Below are 27,207 nucleotides of genomic sequence, written 5' to 3' on the forward strand. Positions count from 1 at the left end.
AGAATTATTTCGAAGCATGCTAATATTCAGAATGTGAGGATTTTCCAAATATCTTTTTACTATAAATTTATAATGAATCCCATTATGATCTAGGAACCTTTTCTGTGTAATCTCTTTAAATATTTTAATACTTAATTATGGCATATAATTTGGCCTATTTTTGCATTAAGTTAAAACAATGTATTTACCTATTATTGCATATCTATAATGCCAATCACTTTTAGTTTGGTGGTGATGTTCTTCAAATCATTCACAACCTTACTGATTTTAATTATAACAAATACTGAAAGAATATTAAAATCTATGATTGTAACTGCAGTTTCATCAATGTTTTTATGTTCCATTTTTGTATCATGTATTTTGAACATCTGACTAATAGTTGCATACAAATGTAGGTTTGTTATCTTTGATGAATTGATGCTTTAATTTTTATAAATGTCTCTATGTCTAGTAGCATTCCTTGTCTCAGGAATGTGACTCCATTAATTTATTTATGATAAAATTATGCATGGTTTACCTTAGTCCTAACTCTTTATTTTTAATCTCAGCCTTGGAGGATCTTTCTATATATATTATTTATATTTATTTTTAATATGATATTTTTCAATCATATTGTGAACTATTTGTGCATTCTCAGTATATCCAGATTTGTTTTGTGCCCCAATACATGATTCAATACTATGAATTTTAAAAAATTATTTTGAAATGAATGAATGTATTATTCTACAGGTATTGATAAGATCAATTTGATACTTTTTTTAAGTCACATGTGTTTATGACTTTCTCTATTTGTTCAATAAATCTATCACATAGGAGTTTAGGGATCATGGTATTGTCTATTTCTCCCTTTAATTTTGTTGATTTTTTTCATGGATTTTGAAGTTCTATAATTGGTCACTTGTACATGTATGATTGCTATGTCTGATGAAGTATCATTATCAAGCATTCTTTTTTTCTTTTATAAATATTTTTCTTGACACATAGGTTGATCCACATTAAATACTTACACCAGGCTTCTTATGTTTTCCAAAAGTTTAGAACATCTTTTATTAAATTTTATTTTCAAATTATTTATAGCTTTCTACTCACTGTTTATTTTATTGAGAGAATTTACATTTGAATTGATTATAATTTATCCATTCTGTAAGCTTCTAACTTTTAATCTGATTGTATTGTACATCATAATTTCATGTAATAGTAATATACAAGTCCTCCATTGTATATTTTTTTGTGTTTCTTCCACTTTTGTTGTATTTTTTCCCAATATAATTTAGATTATTATTTTACAATGATGTTCTGATTTTTATATTGTGACTTAAATTATAAACTGAAATTTTTGGATTTCAGTTTACTTTAAGGATTGCAATATGCATCCATTAAATTTTTTATTTACTTTGAATTTCTACTACACAAACTCACCTAAATGAAAAACTGTTATAAGTATTAGGTTTACATAACCCCTGGTCATCTTCTATGCTATAACTGTCATATCTACATGAGTAAATGCTATATTTTTCACAGAAATTCTCACATATATTAAAGAAACTAAGAGTAAATAGTAATTTATATTAACCTTAAATACTTATCATTCCTTGTATTGTTTGTTCCCCCCCCTATAAATCTGGTTTCCTTTTAGGATAAATTCATACAGGACAAAAAATATCTTTAGATATTTCTTATAGCATTATTCTTCTGCAATGAATTATTCCTTTTATCTATATCCATTAATTTTTTATAATGGATATAGAATTTGAGATTGGCACTTTATTTTCTTTCAGCAAATTATGTATTTTATTTCTACTTTCAACCCTCTTGTAGCCTCCATATGCCTTTAGGTGAAATCAATGTTTATCGAGTTTTAATTTTGTATATTTGAATTATATGTGTATATGGTGTGTGTGTGTGTGTGTGTGTGTGTGTGTGTGTGTGTGTTGTGTATGGTATAATCCTTTTATTTTTGGAATTTTCTTATTTCTTTTGACATTTTAGTCTTTTAACTCTGATCATCTCAGATAGGATTCTGTTTGCATTTTTCCTGCTTTATCATTCTATTGATTCTTTTTTAATTTGTTCTTTTTAGTAACACATTACAGTGGAATGCATTTTGAATATATATATATATATATATATAAAAGAGAGAGAGAGTATAACTTCCCATTCTTGTGATTGTACTTGATATAGAGTTACAATGGTCATGTATTCATATATGGACACAGGAAATTTATGTCCAATTAATTCTATTGTCTTTTCCATTCCCATCCTCCCGTCTTTCCCCACTTCCCCTCTATCTAATCCAGAGAATCTATACTGCTCCCTCCAGCTGCTGCCTATTGAGAGTCAGCATCAACATATCAGAGTGAACATTTGGCCTTTGATTTTTGGGGATTGGTTTATTTCACTTAGCATGATCCATTGGACGGCAAATGTCAAGATTTAATTCTTATTTATGGCTGAGCAATATTCCACTGTGTATATGTACCATATTTTCTTCATTCATCTATTGATGAGCACCTAAGTTGGTTCCATAGCTTGGCTATTGTGAATAAGGCTGTTGTGAACAATGGTGTGGCTGCATCACTATATTATGTTGACATATGGTTTGGGTATAAACCAAGGAGTACCACAAATGGGTCAAATGGTGGCTCCATTCCAAGTTTTCTGAAGAATCTCCATACTACTTTCCAAAATGGTTGCACAAATTTGAATTTCTTCCAGTAATGTATGAGCGTGCCTTTTACTCCAAATACTTGCCAACATTTATTGTTACTTGAATTCTTGATTGTTGCCATTCTGACTGGAGTGAGAAGAAATCTCAGTGTAGTGTTAATTTGCATTTCTTTAATTGCTAATGATGTCGAACACTTTCTCATATATTTTTTCACCATTCATATTTCTTCTTCTGTGAAGTGTCTGTTCAGTTCCTCAACTCATTTGTTGATTGGGTTATTTGGGGGTTTTCTTGGTATTCAAATTTTTGAGTTCTTTATGTATCCTGGAGATTAATGCTCTATCTGAGGTGCACATAGCAAAAATTTTCTCCCATTCTGTAGGCTCTCACTTCACATTATTGATTGTTTCTTTTGCCATGAAGAAGCTTTTTAGTTTCATACTATTCCATTTATTGATTCTTGATTTTACTTTTTGCACTTTAGATGTCTTGTTTGAGGAATCCATTTCCTATGCCAAAGATGGAGATTTGGTCCTACTTATTCTTCTAGTAGGCACAGGGTTTCTGGTCTAATACCTAGGTCCTTGATCCACTTAGAGTTGAGTTTTGTGCAGGGTGAGAGAAAGGGGTCTAATTTCATTTTATTACATATGGATTTCCAGTTTGCCTAGCATCATATGTTGAAGAGGCCATCTTTTCTTCAATTTATGTTTATGGCACCTTTGTCTAGGATGAGATAACTGTGTTTAAGTGCATTTGTCTCTGTATCTTCTATTCTGTACTACTGGTCTTCATATGCCAATCCCATACCATTTTTATTACTATAACTATGTAGTATAATTTAGTGTCTGCTATTGTGATGCCTCCTACTTCACTTTTCTCTCTGAAGATTGTTTTGGCTATTCTGGGCCTCTTATATTTCCAAATAAATTTCATTATTGTTTTTTTTCCTATTTCTATGGAGAACATAATCAGAATTCTAATAGGAATTGCATTAAATCTATATAGCACTTTTAGTAGTATGGCCATTTTGATATTAATTCTGACTATCCAATAACATGGGAGATCTTTCCATCTCCTAAGTTCTTCAATTTCTTTCTTTAGCATTCTATAATTTGCATTGCAGAGGTCTTTCACATCTTTTGTTAGATTGATTCATAAATATTTTATTTTCTCTGAGGCTATTGTGAATGCAATAATTTTCCTAATTTCTCCTTCAGATGATTGATTCATCATTGATATATAGAAATGCAATTTATTTAATTTTATGTCCTGATACTTTGTTAAATGTATTTATTCTAATAAGTACCCTGCTATTGTCTCTGGGTTTGCATTATTTCTAATGCTTGAAATGATCACATATTTCTCTTCTTTGATACTCATTTCCTTCTTACTAGGACCTTGTGATTACATTGGACTCCCTTTAATAGTTGAGAATAACCTACCCATCTCAGGAGAATTTGTGTATACATACCTGTTAATTCTTTTTCTATCTTTTAAGGTAATCTACTTGTAACCAATCCCATAATTTTATTCTTCTTTATGGCTGAGTAATATTATATTATGTATATGTACCATGTTTTCTTTATTCATCTATTGAAGGGCACCTAAGTTGGGCTTCTCAGTTAGCATCCTTATTGTTCCCTACAATATTCTTTTATTTCCCTCTGCCTGCCTTAAGAATTTCTCCTTATGTTTTCAGAAATTTTATTGAACTATGTCTTGATGTTATTTTCTCTATAATAATTCTTCATGGTTGTGGTTTTTTTGTTGTTGTTGATTTTAATTCTTCAAATTATTAGGTAAAGTCTTAAATCAAATTTGGAAAAAATGTACCATTTTTATTCAAATACTTTTCTACTCCTTTATTTCTCTTGTATCTTTTGCTATTCCATTTGTCATGGATAACATCTTATAGTTCATTGATGCATCTCTCTGTGCTTCTGATTGGATAAGTTCCGTTGATTGCCTTCAAATTCTATTGTCCTTTACTTGCAGGGTCAATATGTTCATATGCTCAATATGTTTGTTTCCCACGAATTTTATTCCATATATTAATGTCTTAATCCCCCAGGTGGCTATATTTGGAGATGGAACCTCTGAAAGACTGATTAGGATTAAATGAGGCTATATGGAGAGGACCATGTTCCACTAGGATAATGGATTAATGTCTTTAGAAGAAGAGACACCATGGAGCATTTTCTCTCTTTCTTTTACTCTTGGAATAGGCTAAGGAAATGCCATGAAATGGCAGAGAATTAAGACAGCTGTATTAGCTACATTTCAATTGCTTTGAACAAGACACCTGACAATGATGATTTAGAGGAGGAAAAGTTTATTTGGGGCTCATATTTCAGAGGTCCATGGTCAGCCAAGCTCATTCCTCTGGATACAATATGAAGTGATACATCATGGCAGAAAGTTATGGCAAGGGAAGAATTTATTTTTTATTATCAGATGGCATTAGAATAAACTGTGGGACCAACCTAGATGCACTTCAGTAGATAAATGGATAAAGAAAATGAGGTATAGATACACAATGGAATATTATTCAGCATAAAAGAGAATAAAATCATGGCAATTGGAAGTAAATATATAGTGCTGGAGAATATAATGCTAAGTTATATTAGCAAATCCTCCAAAACCAAAAAAATGAATGAATTCTCTGATTTAAGGATGCTGATTTATAATATGCTGTTGGGGAAGAGATGGGAGGATTAAATGAACTCTAGTTATGGTAAAGGGGAAAAGGGGAGGGAAGAGAAGGGAAATAGGGGTAAGAAAAACAGTGAAATGTGATGGTCATCATTACCCTGAGTACATGTATGAAGATACAAAGAATCTGATTCTACTTTGTGTACAACCAGAGAGATGAAAAATTGTGCTCTATATGTGTAATATGAATTGTAATGTATTCTGTTGTCACTTATAACAAATTAAAATTTTAAAAAGTGCCCAGACTTTAACATATTGTTTAAAATATGATACAGGAGTAAATATATGTTCTTTGTGGTATTATGAGCCACATTGATAGTACCATCCACTTTCTTAGTCTAATAAACAGGGAAATAAACTAAGAAAAATTATTATTTACAATTTAGAAAAAAAATTGCTACAAAAATATTTTTAGTTTGTCATGTATAAAAGTAAATAAAATTGTTTGTATACATATTTATAATCTAGCTCCCATATATGTATCATTAAAGTATATGAAATGCATTTGACTTAATATCTTTCAATATTTCTTTACATATTTCTGTTACCTTAACTTTAAATCAATTACATATTACGTTTATTATATAGCTAAACATTATTTATAATTTTAAGTACACTATGAGAATAAAATTAAATGCTTTTATTCACCTCCATTTATATATTTTTTGTTTTAAATTATCTTTTTAGGCTTGTTATTTTTAACAGTTAATTCAATAATTCTCCCATTGCTACTTTCTGACTCTTTTATACAGCATTAACTAATATTTGTTTTATAAATGCACTTATTTTATTTTATTAAGGATTTATGCATTTAATTTTTCAAAGGATTCATTACAGAGATGTTTGAAATCAACTGTGACAGAAAGATTGTCAATTAGTTTCACTGTTTACTTATACATGAGTACTTGATTTTATCTTACAAACAACTGTTAAAATAACTTCTCCAATTAGGAAAAGTTATCAGAGAGTAACTTAAAATAAATATATTACAGACAAAACAGAGCATGTTTACTGCCTAAGTGGATTACTAACAGCAGAATTGCAAATTATAGTAAAACACTTTAATGTAGTATATATACTCAGAACATTTAAAGAGATAGCATGTATTATTAAAAATAAACTTATCAGATGGTGCTCTTATTCTGTTAGTAAAACTGTTGTTGTTCATAATTCTTTTTACTTAGAGTGCTTCTAAACAACAATATTTCTTTTTTTTCCAAATGATTCTACGTCTTTATTTTTTACCCAAGTTTTTGACAGTATAGTGTAGTTGGGGATATTTTCAACAATGCCCATCAATAAAAAAAAATAAAGCATTTGATTGTGTCTAAGTTGATTTTGAATAGACACAGTGATTTACAAATACACCAATTTAAAAGCAGCAGAAAAATAAAAATATTAGGGTGTCACCATCCTTCTGTCTTTGCTCATAGCTCTTTCCTTCACCATCAAAAGGCATTGCTCCGACCTCAGTTTCTAAGGTCACATCTTTCTCTTCTTTGATCCTCATTTCCTTCTTATAAGGATCCTGTGATTACACTGGACTCCCTTTAATAATTGAGAATAACCTATTCATCTCAAGATGCTTAGTGTTTACATATATGATAATTCTCCTTCTATCTTTTAAGGTAACCAACCTACTTGCAAGCTCTGGAGATTACAATGTAACCAAATTTGGGAGAGATTTATTCATCCTATTATATCTTTATTATAAAAAGTAACATTAAATTTGGTTCTACAGTCTTCTGCCACTATAAGAGAGGTAGTAATTGACACCAAGTTCTTTATGAAATGGCCACATAGAGGGTAAAAACACAACAACAACAAAACAAATAAGTATATCACTAAAAGTAATTGAATAGATAAATCCACAGATTAACTCTCTGTTTATGCAACTATAAACAACAGATCTCTAAAATCAAATGGGAAGTCCAAAAGTTTCTTGTGGAAAATTCTGTTTTGATCTAAGTTTTTAAGGGTACATGGAAAATTTCCACAAGTATGGAAGGAATTGCTTTCAGTCTCTTATGTCCCTGTGCTAAGTCAGTGAAGAGTAGGAAGATGTGGCACCATAACTGAATGAAAGGTTATCAATGGAGGGATGGCTGGATTCCTTGATGGAGGAATAACCCAGGCTTGTATTAATGATGATCTTGCAGACAAAAACCAGGGTCTTATATACCACTGGGGGAAAATAGTTCATTCAAAGCAAAGAAATGATACTGTTGAATTACATTGGAAAGCAGTCTGAAGGGTGGTAGAAAGAAGGTGTAACAGAAATGTAAAATGGATAATGAATATTGTGAGCAATCAGTGAGCTTAGAAGAGAAACTTGTGAGTCAGATGACAACTAAGCCCTGCCTAAATCTTTAAGTTTAGTCTGGCAACAGAATGAGCCTAAAAAAGCAGGCACAGCATTTCAGGCTTCTGACCACAGGCAACATAACAAAATGCATTTGTGTCATTTAAAACACTGTACATATGATAATGGGTCATGACAACAATCGAAAACTAACATGTTAATTATATAGGAAATTGTTTATTCAGCATCAAAAAATATGACAGGACAGGTGATTGATTCATGAAGAGGATACATATTTATTTTGTCAAATGGCATTCACTTTGGAATATACTTTTCTTCCATTCTTTACATATTCTTTTTTTGTAAATAAAGCCACACGGAATAGCACATGGTCTAGGCCTGGCCAATTAAGTAACTCCATTCTTTTTTTTTTTTTTTTTTTTTTGGTTCCAGCGATTGAACTCAGGGGCACTTGACTACCCAGGCACATCCCCAGTCATATTTTGTATTTTATTAGGGACAGGGTCTCACTGAGTTGCTTAGTGCCTTGCTTTTTTTGCTAAGGCTGGCTTTGAACTTGAGATCTTCATGTCTTAACCTCCTGAGCTGCTGGGATTACTGGCATGTGCCACTGCACCCAGCAAGTGACTCCATTCTTTTTTAGATGAAGTATTCATGCCTATAAAAATTATAACATTTGACTCTTATTAATAATAATATTTTTGTAAATTCCCCATTTACAATAACTATATAATTTCTTCCTTCAGTGTAACAAACCTGATTTGAACATCTGTAATTTGTAACTAAAAGACGTATGATTGATTTTCCCTTCAATTAAAGTTAATACAATTGTATGCTACTGACATTACAAAATCATAGAATATATTGGTGATCACCCATGTATTTAAATGCATTTTACATATTATCTTTAAAAAAGCATTCTTTAAAACTATGTGAGTCAATGTCTTTAGAATATTAAGATGTGAGTTCAATACTATAAACAGATACAACTAATGAACTTAATGCTATGGCTTTCAATTAAATTACAGTGTAAAATTTATATGTTAAGGCTATTGAACCACCTTTCCCCAACTATAACAAATACCTGAGATAATCAATTTTTGAAGTGAAAGGTGTTTGGCTTATAGGTCCATGGGAGATGACCCCAGTCATGGTGAGATGGCCCCATTGCTTTTAGGCCTTTGAGAGGCAGTGAACTATGGTGGGTGCCCATGGTAAATTAATCCCATTTGCCACTTGGAAAATTTTAGGACAACTGCAGTACCTGAAAACCTCCCATTAGGCCCCGCCTCTTGCAGGTTTCACAACATTTCAGTGCTGCCATGGGGCTAGGGACTAAGTTTAACCCATGGGCTTTGGATTATATGTATTCAAACAATATCAAAGGTTAAATATTATTTCCAGGAGTATATGACAGAAAAGAATCAGAATGAAAGAACTAACATGTATAGATATATGTATAGATATATCATCTATACAATTAGAAGCAGCCAAGTAGCATTTAAAACATACAATCCAAAACATTAATATAACATTTAAACACACAGTGTAATACATGGTGACAAGCATCCAAATAAAAGGTTCCACTCTAAAGGTGAAGTGGGCCTTCAGGAAATATGTAATTGTGCTCATTTAGCACTCACATTCAGCTAATGTTCAATGAGAGAGAAATTATAAATCAATCATCACAACAATAATATGTAGTACGCATTATTAACCATATTTGACAGAGAGGAAACTCTATGTTTATCAAGGTTTTAAAATGCAAGTAAAAAAATTGAAAGTAAAGTCACACTGTTTGTATTGGAAACTCTAGAATATAAACCTAGAAACTTTACTCTAGATTTGATCAATTTTACTACAACCTATCACCTCTATATTATAATCTGTTTATCTGACTGGAAAGGCTGAAGAAAATTGCAAAGTTTGGCACTCAATGCAGATTATTCTAATATAATGAAATAGAGATCTTAATATAATTGTCTATGTATAAATACTTAAGATATTTTGATTGTGTGTTATACTCAGAAATTCAAGAATTTTTGAAAGACTGCCTTATTTTTAATCCAAGTATTTTTATCCAGATATATTGTTTCTTCTTTTATATGTATGTACATGATACATGCATAAAGTATATTTATACACAAACTTATTTATAATTCTGCAAAGTTCTTTTCTGTTTTATTTTCTATTCTTCATTAACAAATTAGTTTTATAACACTGAAATAATAGGAAGGATTTTTTAGCTTAGTGTTCAAACACTTTAGCTAAATTGACACAATAAAGCTAAGAGATTATTGCCTATCAGGTCAATAATTTGTGAACTAAGAAGGATTAATAGGATTTACAACTCTTTTCAGCTACATGTAGCACAAGCAATACTAATTATATTTTCATTAACCTTGGGAGCTAGATCATGTTCTAATAATTTAGTCCTGTTATGGAGTAATCCACCATTTTATTGTTAAATAAAGTGTAAACAAAAATAATGCCAAGTTACAAGAATATATATATATATTCTAGAAAATAATACAAAACAGTTTTCATTATTTGAAAAACTCAATGTAACAAATTTCAATTTATTAACCTCTTTTAGTTACAAAATAAATGCCATTTCTAATTAATGACTTTGGACTATGAAAGGTTTAGGTCAGCCTAAGACTACAGAGTAAAATCTATATTGTACACTTTTTATGCTTGGAATCAGTCTCTTTTGCTGAGCACTTTATCTAAGGAAAGGTGAGATGAATACATGAGGAAGCTGTTTCCTAAGCAGCGTCTTCCTTCCCGTTTTCTGTTTCTAGCCACATGCTCCATAGTGTTAGGAGCAGAAACGGCTATTTTTCCTTGTCTTCTCTGGTTACACTTTGGTATATAAACCATTGTGAAAAGATTATGTTTTCTATGCTTTCATACAGCTAGATGTATTTGTACGAATATGTTTTGTCTAATGTAATTTAAGACACGATTGATGAACTCAAGTTTTGGACAAACTTTTAATTGGAAAAAAATAGGTTCCTCATGCCTTTCTTTTCTTTCTGGCTAGAAGGTAGATGGGATGGTGAGAGCTATACGTATATGTATATCTTAGACCATGATGTTGAGATTGACAGAGCAAACATATAGAAATGTTTAGCAATCACCTCTATGGGTAGATTGTACTAAACACTTTTTTGAAATTTAATATTATTTAAGCCACTAAGAGTTTTCCATTTTTTTACGACAACTAATTGACAATGAAATGAGTAAAGATCCTTATTTTAATCATTTTCCTTACATGTAACCTTAATTCCCTTGCTTTTTCTTCCTTATCTCACATCTGCTTGGAATATTCTAATCATAGCTAAGTCAAAAGTTCCTGTCTGATGAAGAAAGTCACTTGTTGTAGATTAATGTATCTATACTCCATTTTATATACTTCATGTTTTATGAAATTTTCAGACTGAAGTATTATCTGAGGTGTGAACAACTTTAGATAAACAACAAAAGCAATTTATGCAGACATAATTTAGCTCAAATATGGATAGGGGTAACATCTCCTCCAAGTTAGGCACAACCATGTGTGGACCTTCTCAGTGGCCAGCTGTTTTCTCAATTTAACCTCATTCTTGTTGAAAATTTATTATAAATTATTTATGAAATATTATGGATTGAAAAGAATTTTCTTTGGGTACATAAATATCACATAATAGACCATTTCTAAAGCAATATAAACTTTTAATTCAATAAAATTTTATAAGTTATTAGAATGCAACTTTTTATGGTTTTTGATATCTAAGTATAAAGAGAATTTCTCATAGCCTTTTAGGCAGAAAAATTATTAACAAAGAAAATTACATTAAACTTTTATATTTTTTTCTCCGATACCAGGAGCTAAATGAGAATAGAGTAGCATGTGTCAACTAATGAGAGGAAGGGTCAGAAGTGAACAGCCCTAACAGGTCAAGATGAAATCACTTGTCATTGTAAAAGAGAAGTACAGAAAACAATGGAATATGTGTGAGAACTCAGAGCATACTACCTTCATGACTCTTGTCTAAGGATATTACTTGGGAAATAATCCCAGAAAGGTTCACAAAAATTCTTCCTGACACTACAAATGGAGGAAAATAAAGTTTTAAGAAATAAAACTATATCTTATGTGTATGGTGCATACATCCACACACACATAAATATATGTGTATATACACAAAAATTAAATTATACACATCTGTGGAATTCACAAATAATCATTAAATAAGGATCCTTACAATAGAAGTGGCACACTGGAGAAAAATTATACTACTAAAATATTTGAAAAAGTGCACAACTTTCCAGAGTTCTTGACTGTGATTACTCAACTAAAGCCTTTTGTACTTTAAAAATTATGCTTGCTGTATTTTTAAATTTTTGAGGAGCCTCCACACTGTCTTTCATGTGACTATATCAATTTATATTTCTACTAACAGTGTGCAGCAGGGATTTCTTTTTCTCATCCTCATCCAGACTTATTATCTTTTTTTTTATAATAGACTTTCTAAGGGTGTGGGGTGAAATCTCATCGTAGTTTGGATTTGCATTCCCCTGATGATGAGTGATGTTAAGCATTGGTGATGATTAATGACATTTTTCTATATGGTCAAATTTTTAAAAGCAGAGAGTAGAATGGAGGTTGTCAGATGCTGGGGCATGAGGAATGATGACTTGGTCAAGGGGTATAAAGTTTCATTTATGTAAAATGAATATGTTTATTATGATTGTAATGTTGAGATTTTCAAAAGTGTCTGTAGGTTAATGGGAGACCTAGCTGGGGATAAAGCGGTTTTAATATCAGTATTTGTAAGGTTAAAATAGGGAAATAATTAAATAAGTGGTAGATAAATATTTTTTATTCTACAGTTAATAGTCAAATTTAAACTAAAATGCACTTAAGGCTTTAAAGATGTTCCTGTGTACATCAAAATAATCTATATTAATGTATGTCATTCGTATTTCAAGTGACTTGCTGTACAACTGAAAGTTTAAGACTGAAATTCTCTGTGTAAGTAGAGTTTTTTTTTAAAGGTATTCCTGAATTCATATGGGTCAAAACATATTAACAAAGTTTTGTAAAACTTCCATTTTCAATTCCCTTATTTATTTTCTTTTCCAAAAGAAATGATGATTATATATAAAAAAAAAAGATTCTTCTAGTCAATGATCTTGAAATCCATTTTGGAGGTATTAGAAAGTATCATATGTTTACTTTCTTCATGATGCTGTTTGCTTATCATAGTAGAGGATTTCTTTATAAATTAATTCATGTTGGATCACAAAAGATTAGTATTTATGGAGGACAGTCTTGAAGACTATCATTGCTCACGATCACAATCAGGTTTGAATTTTTAAAAAGTAGTCAACAATCAGTTCAGCTGAGTTTTTTGTATATCTTAAAAAATAGTACCAGTTTAAAATGACTTAACTTTTCCCATCATTAAAACATTAGGGAAAGGAAGTACAATTTTTTTTTTCTGATGCTAAAACTCTAAAGCTTCAGGAAATTTCTTTATTACTTAGTACTGTATGTTCTAATCAAGCATAAAGAAGGAAAGTGAGTACTATCAAAGGACCCATAAAAAGAGTTTATGATGTTTCAGAATCAGACAACATAAAAAAGGACATATTCAAATTAGAGACACTATTATAAAGTATGATTCTATAAGGAATCTCCATAACAGTCTTAATAATGTGATTAAAGAGACAAAGTAATAGCAATATACACAAGTACTAATTAGAACATTGAAACTATTACGCCTCATGTGGGAGACAAGTCATAAAATTCAAAGAATATTTGTAAGAAACACCATCAGACTGGCTTTTAAGTTTTTCAGTGCCTGAGGCTGATTTTGTGAACTTGTGGTATGAGTTGAAAATGTTTAAGGCAATTCAATTGCTCTAATAATGCACACTTGCTTCAGAATCTTATTGTAATATAAAAATAATTTAGAGAAATTGCTTTTTTCTTCACTAGGCTCAATGGTACAGTTTATATAAAGTCAAAATTGTGAACTAAGTACCACAATATTTGATATAATAAAATTCTACTTAAAAAAAAAAGCTTTTCACACAATGATCTATCATGACTTCTGGGTGTAAAAGGTGGTAGTAGAAATAGCTCTATAATTAGAACAAAGTTGTAAGTTGACATTTATTATCAATTATTTATTTTTACTTCAAAATGAGTTCAGATATTAAATACATAATATAAAGTGAAATTAAGTAGCAAATGAAAATAATTATTTAGAGCAGAGGAACAATGAAAATAGGAAGTGAGGAATACTGTGTAATTTTACACATTTCCTCACATGTGGTCATAACCTAGGCTATCTACATTTTAGCAATCAGGTTAATAAAAATATGGTCATTGAAATAATTTTTACAAATACTGTTTGCTTCATTGAGAAAAAATTTTCTCTGGTTATACTTTTATTTTTAAGACATATTACATATTCTTGAGGTTAAATTCAATATTCTAAAGGTTTGAAATACTTGGAGAAAAAGTAACCTACATGAATTTTGCTTTCTGGGTAGGCTGATGCATTTATCCATGAAAGAAAACTTAAAAAAAATTTACTAAGACACCTATTAACAATGCCCAGGACAGACTTCCTCAAAAATCTTCTGGACAGTCCAAATTAAATTGTTCACAATTATCAGAGAAACCAGTTGGTTTCTCAAAAAACGCACAAATATTCTTCAGTTGGATACAGAACTTTATTATATTTATATAAAATGATAAAATAACGTAGATCACATTGGTCTTAAACATCATTTGTAATTATAGCAAAGACACTCATAGAATTCTTTTAACAAGATTTTTCAAAATAAGCCAATAATATAAAGGCTAAATGTAGTTCATCAAAAGCAATATTAAAAGATGCAAAATAATAAAGGTTAATTGTAGGGTTTCTGCTAGTCTTGAACAAAATGGGGGAAAGCAGTTACATAGTGCAACCAGAATTAGAGTGGACTGAAAGCCAATCAGGCTGACCTGGATATATATGTTTTTTCTAAGACAGAGAGATAAAATAAAAGTGATTTACACTCTAATTAGCTAGTCTAGATGCCTGGTTAATTACAGTACAATACTCAATAAAGTCAGTTGATCTGAATGAAGGGCTAACATGTCATAAAAGTACTAACACACTGATAACTTTTTTCTGAAAAGTTTTCATAACAACATACAGACTTCATGATTTACTGAATGTCTCTCATGTGTCAGCTTCCTCATCTGTCTACTAGGAATATTAATGCAATCAACCATGCAAGTCAGCTATGATGACTCCATAGTGTTACACATGTATCTAAAAGGAAGTGAGGCTATAAGTTTTTTATGACAATGATGATAGTTGAAGTGGTGGTAACAGTGACAGCATAGATAAAATAACCTCGAACATAGACAAGATTTCGACCAAATATAATTGTGTATATATTTTTTCAAATTAATACAAAAGAGGGAAGAGTATTTATAAACATGTAGATAAGTGGTCTGTGATGGCATGACAGTGACCACATATGCCTACAGAAAGGCCATATAGGTGAGCTCAACTACTTTGTCAATCAAAACTTGATGTTCTGATAGGAACATATCAAGACAGGCAATCTTGCTGGAAGCTACTATGGAAATAATTCTCATGTACTTTCTTTGTTGGTAAACTCTCTTTTGAATAGGGCAATGCCAAGAGACACTTTCTCTACCACCTTTGTAGTGCAAGTGAGAAATGGGAATTTTAGTTTGGTTCACATAGGTAGAGTTTCAAGCTATACAAATACCTCATTGGCTCCTTGATAATAGACTAACCCACTATTCACAGCACCAGTCATCTGCTTGCTCCAGTTCAGTGTCATCCCCTTTTGACATTAGTGACTGTCACCATACAGATTTTGTTAATGCTGTCAATGTATGTAATAAATTACCTAAAAATTACCATATTTTCTTTTACAAAGTGGAATGTATGAAAATTGTTAATCTCACCAGGAGGCTGCAGAAGTTACCTCTTCTTAGGGATTGTGCACTAAGACAGTAAATAGCCAAAGACAGAACAGCTCTCTAATAGATCAAATTCCCACAGAATACTGAAATAATAAAAACATGTTGTGGGTATGAATGATACAGTATACATCTAAAACAACTACTTGAAGAGAATAGAAGGGTGGTTACCATGGACTAGAGGTGGGAGTGGGGTTTAGGGAGATGTTCACAAAGGTCACAAAATTCCAGATAGGTGGGAAGAGTAAGTTCAAGAGATCTACTATGCAATAGGGTGATTATAGTTAATGACCATTCATTGTATTCTTCAGCATTGCTAAGACAATCAATTTTAAGCATTCTCATCATAAAAAATAAGTATGTAAAATAATATATGTGATAATCAGTTCAACTTACCCTGTCCACAATTTATATATTTCAAAATAACATGTACATAAAAATTACATACCACTGTGTCAATAAATAATAATATGTTCAGTTTTCAGAAATTTCTTGAAAAACACTGACACCTTTATGCAAGTGAATTATTGACTGTAAAAGTAAAGTTAAATATAATAATAACAAATATTGTTAAAGAATGTACCCTGTAGATTCTTACCACACATTATTTTATTTAATCACCACCCTATTACCAGGAGATATTGTAAACTGCCACTTTACAAAATAACAAGAGTCAAGCAACTAATGGTTTGCTATCCCCACTTGGGAATCTGAACTCTTTGACCATAATGTCCTCAGGACTAAAAAATATATTTCACCATCTCAGATTGTATAGAGAAGTTTTACTGGAAATTAATTAAAAAGAATGGTTACTACTAAAATAATCTCAAAATTACAAAATTATGAAGTAACAAAGGAACTGAAGACTAGAATATATGGCTTAGTTAAATATTTAATTAAAATATTTAAACACAATTTATTAAACTTAGACTTAATTAAAAGTAGCTATATATGCCATATGTCCTATTTACCATCTACTGTATCACATATTATGATCTTCCATCAAAAAAAAAGCATATGCCATAGAAAATAAGACAAGACCAAACTAGGATTTTTAGTGTTTATTTAAATCATAAATTTGGTGCACTGCCAAATGACCATCTGTCTTATGTACTAATTAGAGTTGTATCATTTAAAACATATAACTTAACAACATTATGGGAAGTGAAATGTGTATTTACAGCTTGAAACTTTAAGATCACATTATATTTCCTAATTTGAGGAAATATTTCATCAAACTGATAGTTATTTTAAATCTTCACTACATTAAATACCAGAATGGTAAAGAAACTATTTTTTAATAAAGAATTATTTTATGAAAGGTAGTCTTTCTTAATCATATGTATATTTTACTTTGAAAGAAATTGGATAGACAGCTCTATATAGTAGTATGGGTTTATATTGGAAACATTCCACTACAAAGAAGTTCAATTATTTCCCATTCCTAGTAAATGCACAGGACCCAGTCTTAGAATGGTTTATATTTTCGCAGAATTTGAGGTCCTTATTATTATCTAAATAGAAGGCTAGTTAGATGATCTACTTCTTCATGAATAAGCTTTGGGAGTCTGTTTTTCAAGCTTTGAAACCTATAATGAAAGTAGTGCAATGTACTGGTATAAATTATAATATTCTTAAATAATTTTTCAATAATTTTTTGGTGGATTATTGAATGACATCTCCCTGCTTTCTCTCTCTCTCCCTTTCTCTCTGTCTCTCTTTGTAAATATGTTTGACAATGCTGTACAGGCCTCATGTACACTTAAGTATTTTCTGTCTACTTGCTCTAAGAGTGCCTAAATCAGCAACTCTGACGGTAAAAATGACTCCTTTTAAGCTCAATTACTTTTTGCTTCATGTATTTCAAACTTTATGCATTTGAATGTTTTGTTCTTATTAGGTAAATATATATTTAGGCTTATGTTCTCTTAATGTATTAACTCCTTTGTAGAATTTTGCCACTTCATCCTGGATAATATTTCTTAACAATAGTCTACTTTAACTGATATTAATATGGGCACTGAAATTTTGAGCAATCATTTGCAGGTAGAATTCCTTCCACTTCAAATGTGTGTCTTTATTGCCTAAATGTTTTTATAAATAGCATATAGTTAGTACTTATGCATCTTCACAATATGACCTGTTTGCCTTTTAATTTAATTATTTAGCGTATGAACTTTTACAGGAATTTTCAATGCATTTGGGTTTCAAAATTATACCTTACTCTTTGCTTTCTGTTTGTGCTATATCCTTTCCTTTATGTTGTTTTATTTTCCCTATTTTTCTGAATCACTGATGATTATTTTTATGAATTGACTTTATCTTCAAACTTGAATTTTTTTGAAGTTTTTAGTGGGTATTCATGGCTCTTGAATATATATTTATCACAGTTTTTCTGCCCTCACATCATATCAAATGATCTACTTTCTGAGACACTTTAGTGCTCTTGCATTTTTTACTTTGTTGCCATTCTTTGTGCTTTTGTTGTCATGAATCTTCTTTCTCTATACATAATAAGTACCATGTTATATTGTTATTGTTCCTTTAAGCAGCCAATAATATGTAAAGAAGATTTTTAGATGAGGACAAAAGTATTTTCTGTTTTTTCACACATTTCCCGTTTGTGAACTTCTTATTTCTTCCAAATATTCCAATTTCCATCTTTCTTAATGAAAAAGAGATTTTAAATATTTGTTTTTGTAAGATATTTTCAGTAAGCATTTAATTTTACATTGATAAGGTTTTGTTTCCTTTTGTTTTTTCACTATCATGAAGAACATACTTGGAAATACATATAATTTTTGATAAGGTATCTGTGGGAATTTGTTTTCTCCTTTCTCTGTATATGATTTCTTTTACTCTGACTTTTAAAATTTGCCTCTTTATCATTGGATTGTCAAAACTTTGCCATGTTCTTTGATTATGTTTAATTAATTAGATAATTAATCCATCTGTTTCTTGTTTGTTGAACTTTTAAAAGTATACATTTATAATTTTAAACAAAAAATGGTTATGTTTAGTCACTATTCAAATATTTCTTCTTTACCCTTTTTTCTTAGACTTTTAAAACTTCTGTTACTACATTTGATATTGTCCTACAGGTAATGTTCTTTTGTTTCTCAAATTTTCTTTAGTTTGAACAGTTTGTAGTGCAAGATATTTGATTTCATTGTGTGTTTCTTTGATGTTGACCAGTCTGCTGTTAATATCCATGAGTCAAGTAAAATTAAACAATGATAATCACTTATTATTATTACTATTATTATCATCATCATCATGGAATGGGGTTCTGAGGCGTGAGTGGACATGGGAAGGTGGTTTTATTCAGACTTTCTCATGCAGCTGCAATTAGACAGCAGCTGGAGCTCAGGTCATCTAAAAGGTATCTTCACTCCTATTTCAGGCAGTTGATTCTTCCTATCATCTTAGACCTTAAGAAGGCTCTAAAGGGAATCCATCATATGATCTACTATCTCCCTGCATGGTGGTTGGTCTTACCTGGTGAACCTCCCAGGATAAGTAGGCATTCAATAGATTGCCTTTTCTTTCCTCCATTTTGGAATCATGCTGTATTACTTGGCTGTTCTTCAACTAGTAAGTCATTTGTCAGTTTCATCTGACATGTTCATTAGTCGAAGTATCAAGGTACACTTAAAAGAAAGTTTTCATAAATTTCATTTTTTAGAAGTTATTTAATCTTCCTTAAACTCAAATGTATTGATCATTGAAAACATGGAAGTTTGCTCCATAGGGACCAAGAAACAACCATCTTAAACCTTAAAATCAGACAAGGAGTTGTTACTTGCTTAATGGATTTTTAAAATTCATTTCTATTAGTTCATCACATTGTTGATACTACTTAAGACTGCAAATATAGGATATTAAAAAATATTATAAAATATCTATATTTTAAGCCAGATATGGCAAATATATATTCAGGAAGAGCCCTAGAAATGATGTTAGACATAAAGAGCACAACGATCATGATGTTTTGGTGGAGAAGACTGTTGGAGACACATATTAATCAAATAACTATTATGTATTAACTTTGATAAGAACTTGGAGAAAACCAAGAAAATATATTTAGGGGTGATGTGATTGTGTCTGGATAACCAGAAAAGCTTCCTTAAGGAAGTGATATCACAGAAGATATCTAATGGACCAGTAACAGGCAATCAGACAAGTGAGGAAAGATAATCCTGGGCCCATGGAGAGGAGCACAGAATGACTGAATAAAGTCAGTATGACTTATCAGCCAAGAGGGAAGGAAGGACTAATTAGCAAGGAGTCTGAGAAACAGTCAGAAATCAGATTAAATAAAACTTTATAAAAGAGGTAAAATATTTTGATTTTTATCTTAAGCACAGTGAAGATTACTATAAAGGAAAACAACTGCATAGATTTGCACTGAAAGACAAATCTCTGGTTGCAATATCTATGACATATAAAGGGATAAGGATATTTTTATCTGAAATCTCATTTCAAACACTATCTTATGATGCGATTCTGTTATTTATTACATGTTGTATAATGCAATATTACATGGTTATTATTCATTATATTATCTATTATATTTGAGTTGAGCAATATAATCAGAAATATTTTGGACAGGAATTTGAATTTTATTTTACTTTTTTCTTTAGTTTCTTGAATGTAGCTTTAAAATTCAAATTTTCTGAAAATAAAATTATTTCAGTAAACAAAACAACATTGCTTCATATGTAATCGTACCTTATTTTTTTTATGCTTCCCATGAAGTTACATTGGATTCAGAATCATTGGCTCTATGCCTGTGGAAGCTAGTAGAGTAAATATTCTGTCACCTCTGTGGAGTCACCAATGTGATGCATTACCTTCCAAGAGATCAATTTCTCTAATGGGAAATATGTAAACTCTTCATAAAAAATTATACCACATGTTTTAGCTGATGAATTTCCTATAAAATAATAAATATTGATGCAAAAATAAACCTATTTTTTTCAGAGAATAAAGTCTGTTTATCCTCATACACATCTAATTTATTTCATTTAATGATCATTAAAAAACCTCAGTGGATTGTATATTTATACAGAAATTCAGATGATGACTAAAGGGATAATGACAACACTTAAAATGTTCAAAGCTGGCCTTAATATTTCTGCAAATTTTCAGAAAATTAAAATTATGTCAATAACCTCTGGCTCCAGAGGTCAGTACCATGCAGATCCATAGGAAGGAATTTTCTTTTTAAAATTTCTTCCAGGAGAAATACCATGAAACTAATACAAGAGTGCAACATAAATTTTAAATATGCATAGAAGAGAAAAAAGATAGGCTTCAATCCCGGGAAAGTAAAATAATTCACAAAAAAACACTAAAAATTTGACAACTCCATTGTTGGAATATATGTAGTCATTCCAGCCTTTAGCATTTTCTCTGTACATTTTCTGGATATTCCCCTTAGTTTTGTCCTTTTTTCTTTTTTACTTTTATTTTCTCTTTTCAATTTAGAGTGACTATACATACACTGAATTAAATTAAACTACTTATGTGGCATGTACTAGTAACTTTGATTGCTAGATTGCAATCAAGTTGCATTTCCATGTTTTAAATATGTATTTTGTGAAATAATAGACAAGTGATATAGTCTTTGGTATAAATACTCCATGGAACTATTCATTCTTAAGGTAATAAGTTATAATTTCACTTCCAAAGTTTGTTTTGGATCAGGAACCAGGAAGGGGAATTTTATATCTGATTCTATTGCCATGAAACTACATTACTTTAAGTCAACTTACTTTTTTAAATCATGAAATGTCAACAGCTTTATTGAGGTATAATTGGCATACAGTAAACACCATGTATTTAAAGCAAATGTTTTGATAAGTTTTGATTTATTATGTACATCAAAATGGATACAGATATACTGTAAACCATCACTACAACCAAGATAAGGAAAATATTGACTATACATATTTGTTTTCTCATGCTCCTTTGTAATTCTCCTTCCTGCTAGTTCCTGTTCCCATTCCCAGGCAATCACTGACCTGTTCACCCTACAGATTTGCTTGCTTTCTATACATTCATAGAAATGGAATCATATAGCATTTTTAAATCTGATTACTTATTTGGATAATCATTCATATATTCATATAAATTGGTTATTATTTTTTAAACATGTAATAGTAGTAGTACATTGACTAGGTAGATCTCAATTTGTTTGTACATTTCTCAATAGATATTTGAATTGTTTTCACAACTCATAAATTAAGCTACTATGAGTGTCCAAGTTCAATCCTTTGTGTAGACATGTGTATTTATTTCTAATAAATAAAAACCAAAAAGTGGAATGGATGGATATTGTGTGTGTGTGTGTGTGTGTGTATATATATATATATATATATATATATATATATATATATATATATATGCTTTGCCTGTTAAAAAACTGTAACTGTCATACTGGTTTGGAATTTTACATTTCTGACAGAAGCATATGAGAGTTCTAGTTCCATATCCTTAACAGCATTTGGTGTGGTGAATCTTTTCAATTGACAAATAAAAATTACATACACTTATCTCATATACATGTTATGTTGAAATATGTACAGGTTGTGAAATGTCTAAATTGAGTAAATTAGCTTTCACTTTACTTCCTCTACTTTTATTTTTTCTTTTTGCTAAATCCAGGACCTTGAACAGGCTAAACAATTATTCTGTGACCGAGCTAAACCTCCAGCCCAATAGTGGCTTTCTTAAGAGATTAGTATATCAAGAATTCTCCTGCTAATCTTCTATTAGTGAAGAAAGACTTCAATAAATCAAGATGTAAAGTGACTCATGTTGCTATGAATCCAGTAAAAGCACTGGCACTGTTCAGACTTTTTCTAGACATTTGCTTCTTATTTGGGGAGAGAAATGAATTTGTCAGGATCTACATATTGCCTTTCACTGTATTCCCCTATGTTTTAGCTTCTGACTGTTTCAAATTTTGCATTCATTGTGTGTCTCCAGATATATTATGTGACTAGCAAGTGTCTGTAACTATATATAATCAAATTCCATTCTTTATGTGTAAAGATCATCAAAGGCATTTCCCTCTCCACTTGAGTAATATATAAAGCATTTCCCCTTCATCTTGGGAAACATGATACAAATACAACTGTTAGAATCAATAATGAATTTGATGAGAAATAATAAAGTGGTAACAATGATGTGTTTGTTTTTACCATCTGTTTCAGACATGCCTGAGTTCATTTTCTGTGTTTCCAGTCAATTTATAATGTTATTTTTCTCCTTCATTGCTAAAACTTTAAAAATTAAGTAAAGAAACTCTATAATGACAGAATATACTCATCATTTAGGTTGTTTAATCATATTAAAATAAAAATGTAAGCAAGAATATCATAAATTATTCAATCAGTTTTAAAATTCATGAATAAAAAAAATTCGAATTCAAATTTAGAGGTTTCTGATTAATGGAATGATAAATCAACCAGTTAATAAATACTTACTTACTATGTGTGAGGCGGAAAGTTGAATAATATAGGGCTTATAACTTTATGGTAATGATGGATGGTAACAGGGAATTTAGAGAACATGGGCTGTTACACTGTTCATTATTTTATACAATCACTACTGTCCTTTAGGTGCCTCCCACTTTGGGGAAAATTAAACACGTATTTAAAATGGTCTATGTGGAGTCTGCCCTATCATTTCCCAGTAAAACCAAGGTGGGCACATGACCTGAGCTGGCCCAGGTAGGTCGTTTGCATATAATCTTTAAACAGGAAAAGCCAAGAGAGATATAGTTCCTTCACACAGGGCTGCGTATTGACTGGCTACACTGTCCCTTACCTTCTTCTTTGTATCCGTTGGATTCCCTCTGAGTCCTGAACAATACTCAAGCTTGCTTTAGCCTGCCTTTCCATCTGTATTCTTAATTTCTTTCCTTTAAATACATTTTTTTTGCTTAAATTAACTAGATTTGTATTCTTATTGCTTGTAACTAAATTACCAAAATCCATACAAGATTTCAATTTTTCCTAAAGATGAACACAATATATATGAACAAATGAGACATCAGAATGTTCTAGACTCCCTCACTGCCAAGGAGTAAGATTTTAAAACTTATTCCTCTATTTTCTAAACATTCTTGACCTAGAAACATTGTGCTTCCCATTATATTCTCTTTCAAACAAAACATGTCTCTCAGTCCTAGGATAGGTTTTTGAGTTTTAGTGGTTAGAGTTTTGATGGTATGGAATGGAAACAATTTAATTGCTTCCAAATAGTAGGTCTTCAACAGGCTATAACAATTTAGAAGAAAATAAAGAGCAATCCCATGGGAATACTATATATCAGAAACTATTTGAGCAGACAGGAATATTTCCTCTTCAATGAATGTGACCATGATAGATAAAAATTGTGAATTTTCAGGTTTTTGTGTCTAAAGACATTTCTCATTTTTATCTAATCTTTCAGGAAGAAAGATCACAATCTTGGTAGCTTTGGCTAGCACAGAACGGAATTCTGAAAGAGTAGAACTGTCAAAAAGTAGGGAAAAAGTCCTGGGACAGAGCCCTGTGAATAGAATAGGATGGTTAAAAAACAAATTTGAATATGAAGCCTAAATCTCAGACAGATCCCCAAAATATGCATGTGTCCCCTGGCAAACAGCAGTCAGGAGTGAGTAAGCTAACCATGAAAAAGGACTCCGCTGGAGAAGCTGAACTGTCCCAGTTAGCTATATAATTGGCTGCTCTCTTGCCTGTGATCCTCACCTTGCCTGTAGTTTAGTGTGCAAAGGGTGAAGTTTAGCAAAGACTTCAAAGTATATATTAGGAGTGCTGTGTTCTGTATGTGGCCCTCACAATCCAACACTTGGAAACTTAATTCCCAAAGCAGAAATATTTGAATGGGGGATTAATGGAGGTGTTTAGGTCATAAGAGTCCACCCTCAAAAATGACCTATAAAGAGGGCCTGCAGGAGTGGGGTGTCTCTCTGCTGCTCTTCTGCCACACGAGTACACAGTTACTGTCTTGTCTCCTTCTACAGGAGAATGTAAGAAGGCACTCAGATATGAGTGCTGTGACCCTGAACTTTGCAGCCTTAAGAACTGTAAGAAATCAATTCTGTTGGTTATAAATTACTTAATTGTAGGTATCTGTATAGCACTACCAAAAAGACAGACAATGAGTATCTTCAAAGAATTATTAGAAATCATATTTAAATAGTTAAAAACAAATATGTTTTAACAGCTTTTACAGGCCATAAAATTCTCCAATTCTAAATGTATATTTTAATGATCTCTAGTAAATTTATACAATTACACAACCATCACTTCAATCTAATTTTAGATCACTTTCATCACACTAAAATGTTCCCTCCCCCTTTTGCAGGCAATCACCCTGCCAACTCACAGTCTTAGGGAAACAATGTGCTTTTATTTTCCTGAAATTTGCCTCCTCTACAATTTTCATATAAATGGAATTATTCATTATCTAGCTTTTGTGTCAAGCTATTTTACTTAAAATATCTTTGAGGTTCACCCATGTTTTAGCATTTATAATTATGTACCACATTGTGTTTATCCATTTACCAGTTGATGGACACATAGATTTTTTCCAGGTTTTGGATATAATGAATAATGCTGTGATAAGTATTCATGTTCAAAAATTTGTGTGGACAAATGTTTTCTTTTCTCTTGGACAGATACCTAGCAGATGAAGTCGTGGATTGCTTGTTATTATAAAATATATTTAACTTTTTCAGAAAAGACCAAACTATTTTACAAAGTAGCTGCATTTATTTATATTCCCAGGTGTTACTCCAAGGTTTTCCCAACACCTGGTACTATCAGTCTTCTTGATTATAGTAATCCTATTATGTATATAATGATATCTTGCAATGGTTTAAATCTGCGTTTCCCCAATGACTAGAGATGTTGAGCATTTTTCATGTGTTTCATGTATCTGTGGGTTAAATACTATAACTTTGCAACTAATATAAACTTAAAATCATGAAAAAATTTAATTTGCAAAGGCATTAAAATTAAAAGAGTTGGTAATGAATTTGACAAAATAATTTTAAGATGTACTTTGAAAACAGCAAATATCACTAGGAGAAAGTAAAGAATATCTAGCTAAACTGAGAAACATGCCATATTTATTGATTGTAGGGTTTTGTGTTATTAAGATGACAATCCTCTCTCAAATTGATTTGTAAATTCAATATAATACCTATTATGATTCCAGTGGGATTTCTGAAGAATTTGACAAAGTGTTTCTAAAATTGATATGGAAGTGCACAGGACTAAGAATAGTCAATGCAAATTTTAAAAATAAAAATAAAGTTAGAAAAGTTATAATACCAAATCTTAAAACTCATTATAAATTTACAGTAATCAAGAAATTGTGGTATTGGCATGAGAACAGAATGGCATAAGAATTTATCTAAATACAAATCAATTATTGGATACATGATTTGCAAATATTTTCTCTCAGTCTGTAGTTTGCTTTGTCTTCATTGGGGATGGGGGGTACCAGGGATTAAATTTAGGGGCACTTGACCACTGAGCCACATTCCCAGCCATATATTGTATTTTATTTAGAGACAGGGTCTCACTGAGTTGCTCACAACCTTGCCTTTGCTGAGGCTGGCTTTGAACTCTTGATGCTCCAGCCTCAGCCTCCTGAGTGGCTGGGATTACAGGGGTGTGGCACTGCACCCCGCTTTGTCTTCGTTTTGATAGATAAATGTATACTAATCTTGTATCCTGGCACTCTAAAGAGAACAGACATCATTGCCTTTCTTCCCGATATTTAAAGTATATTTCAATGATTAATATTATTTAATGTACATTGATCTTACTTATCATTTATCAACATGATAAAGTCTTCCTTTCTAGATTATTGAGGATTTTTCTTACAAATGGGTATTTGGTTTAGCAAACTTCTTTGGATGATTTTATTGGGAGATAAGTTTCCTTCCTCCACTTCCTTTAGTCCAGCTGTATGACTTTCTGCATGAATTGATGTTTAGATGGTAAAACAAATTAACATTTTTTAGGATATTTGTTGTTTTTCTTTTGGAATGTAATAATAGCTTATTAGGCATTTTTGTGTTAGTGTTAATGAGAACTTTTATTCTGTAATATTATTATTTTATTGCAATATATTTTAATTTTTTTAGCTGTAGATGTGCCTTCATTTGTTTATCTTTATGTGGTGGGATTATGTGGATTGAACCCAGTGCCTCACACATGCTAGACAAGTGCTCCACCACTGAACTACAATCACAGCCCCTTTGATTGTGACATCTTTGTCTAACTTGGACATCAGAATAATTTTTCTTACAAAAATAAGTTAATTGTCTTTGTCCATATATTTTCTGAAAGTATATTTTTAAAGAATTGGCATTATTTCTTTCTTAAATATTTGATGCAATTCACCAGTGAAGTCATCTAAGCATGGGATTTTATTCAGTGAGTTTTCTAGTTATAGATATATTCA

This window comes from Spermophilus citellus (genome assembly GCF_964194105.1).
Source record: "Spermophilus citellus genome assembly, chromosome: 1".
Classification (NCBI taxonomy): Eukaryota; Metazoa; Chordata; class Mammalia; order Rodentia; family Sciuridae; genus Spermophilus; species Spermophilus citellus.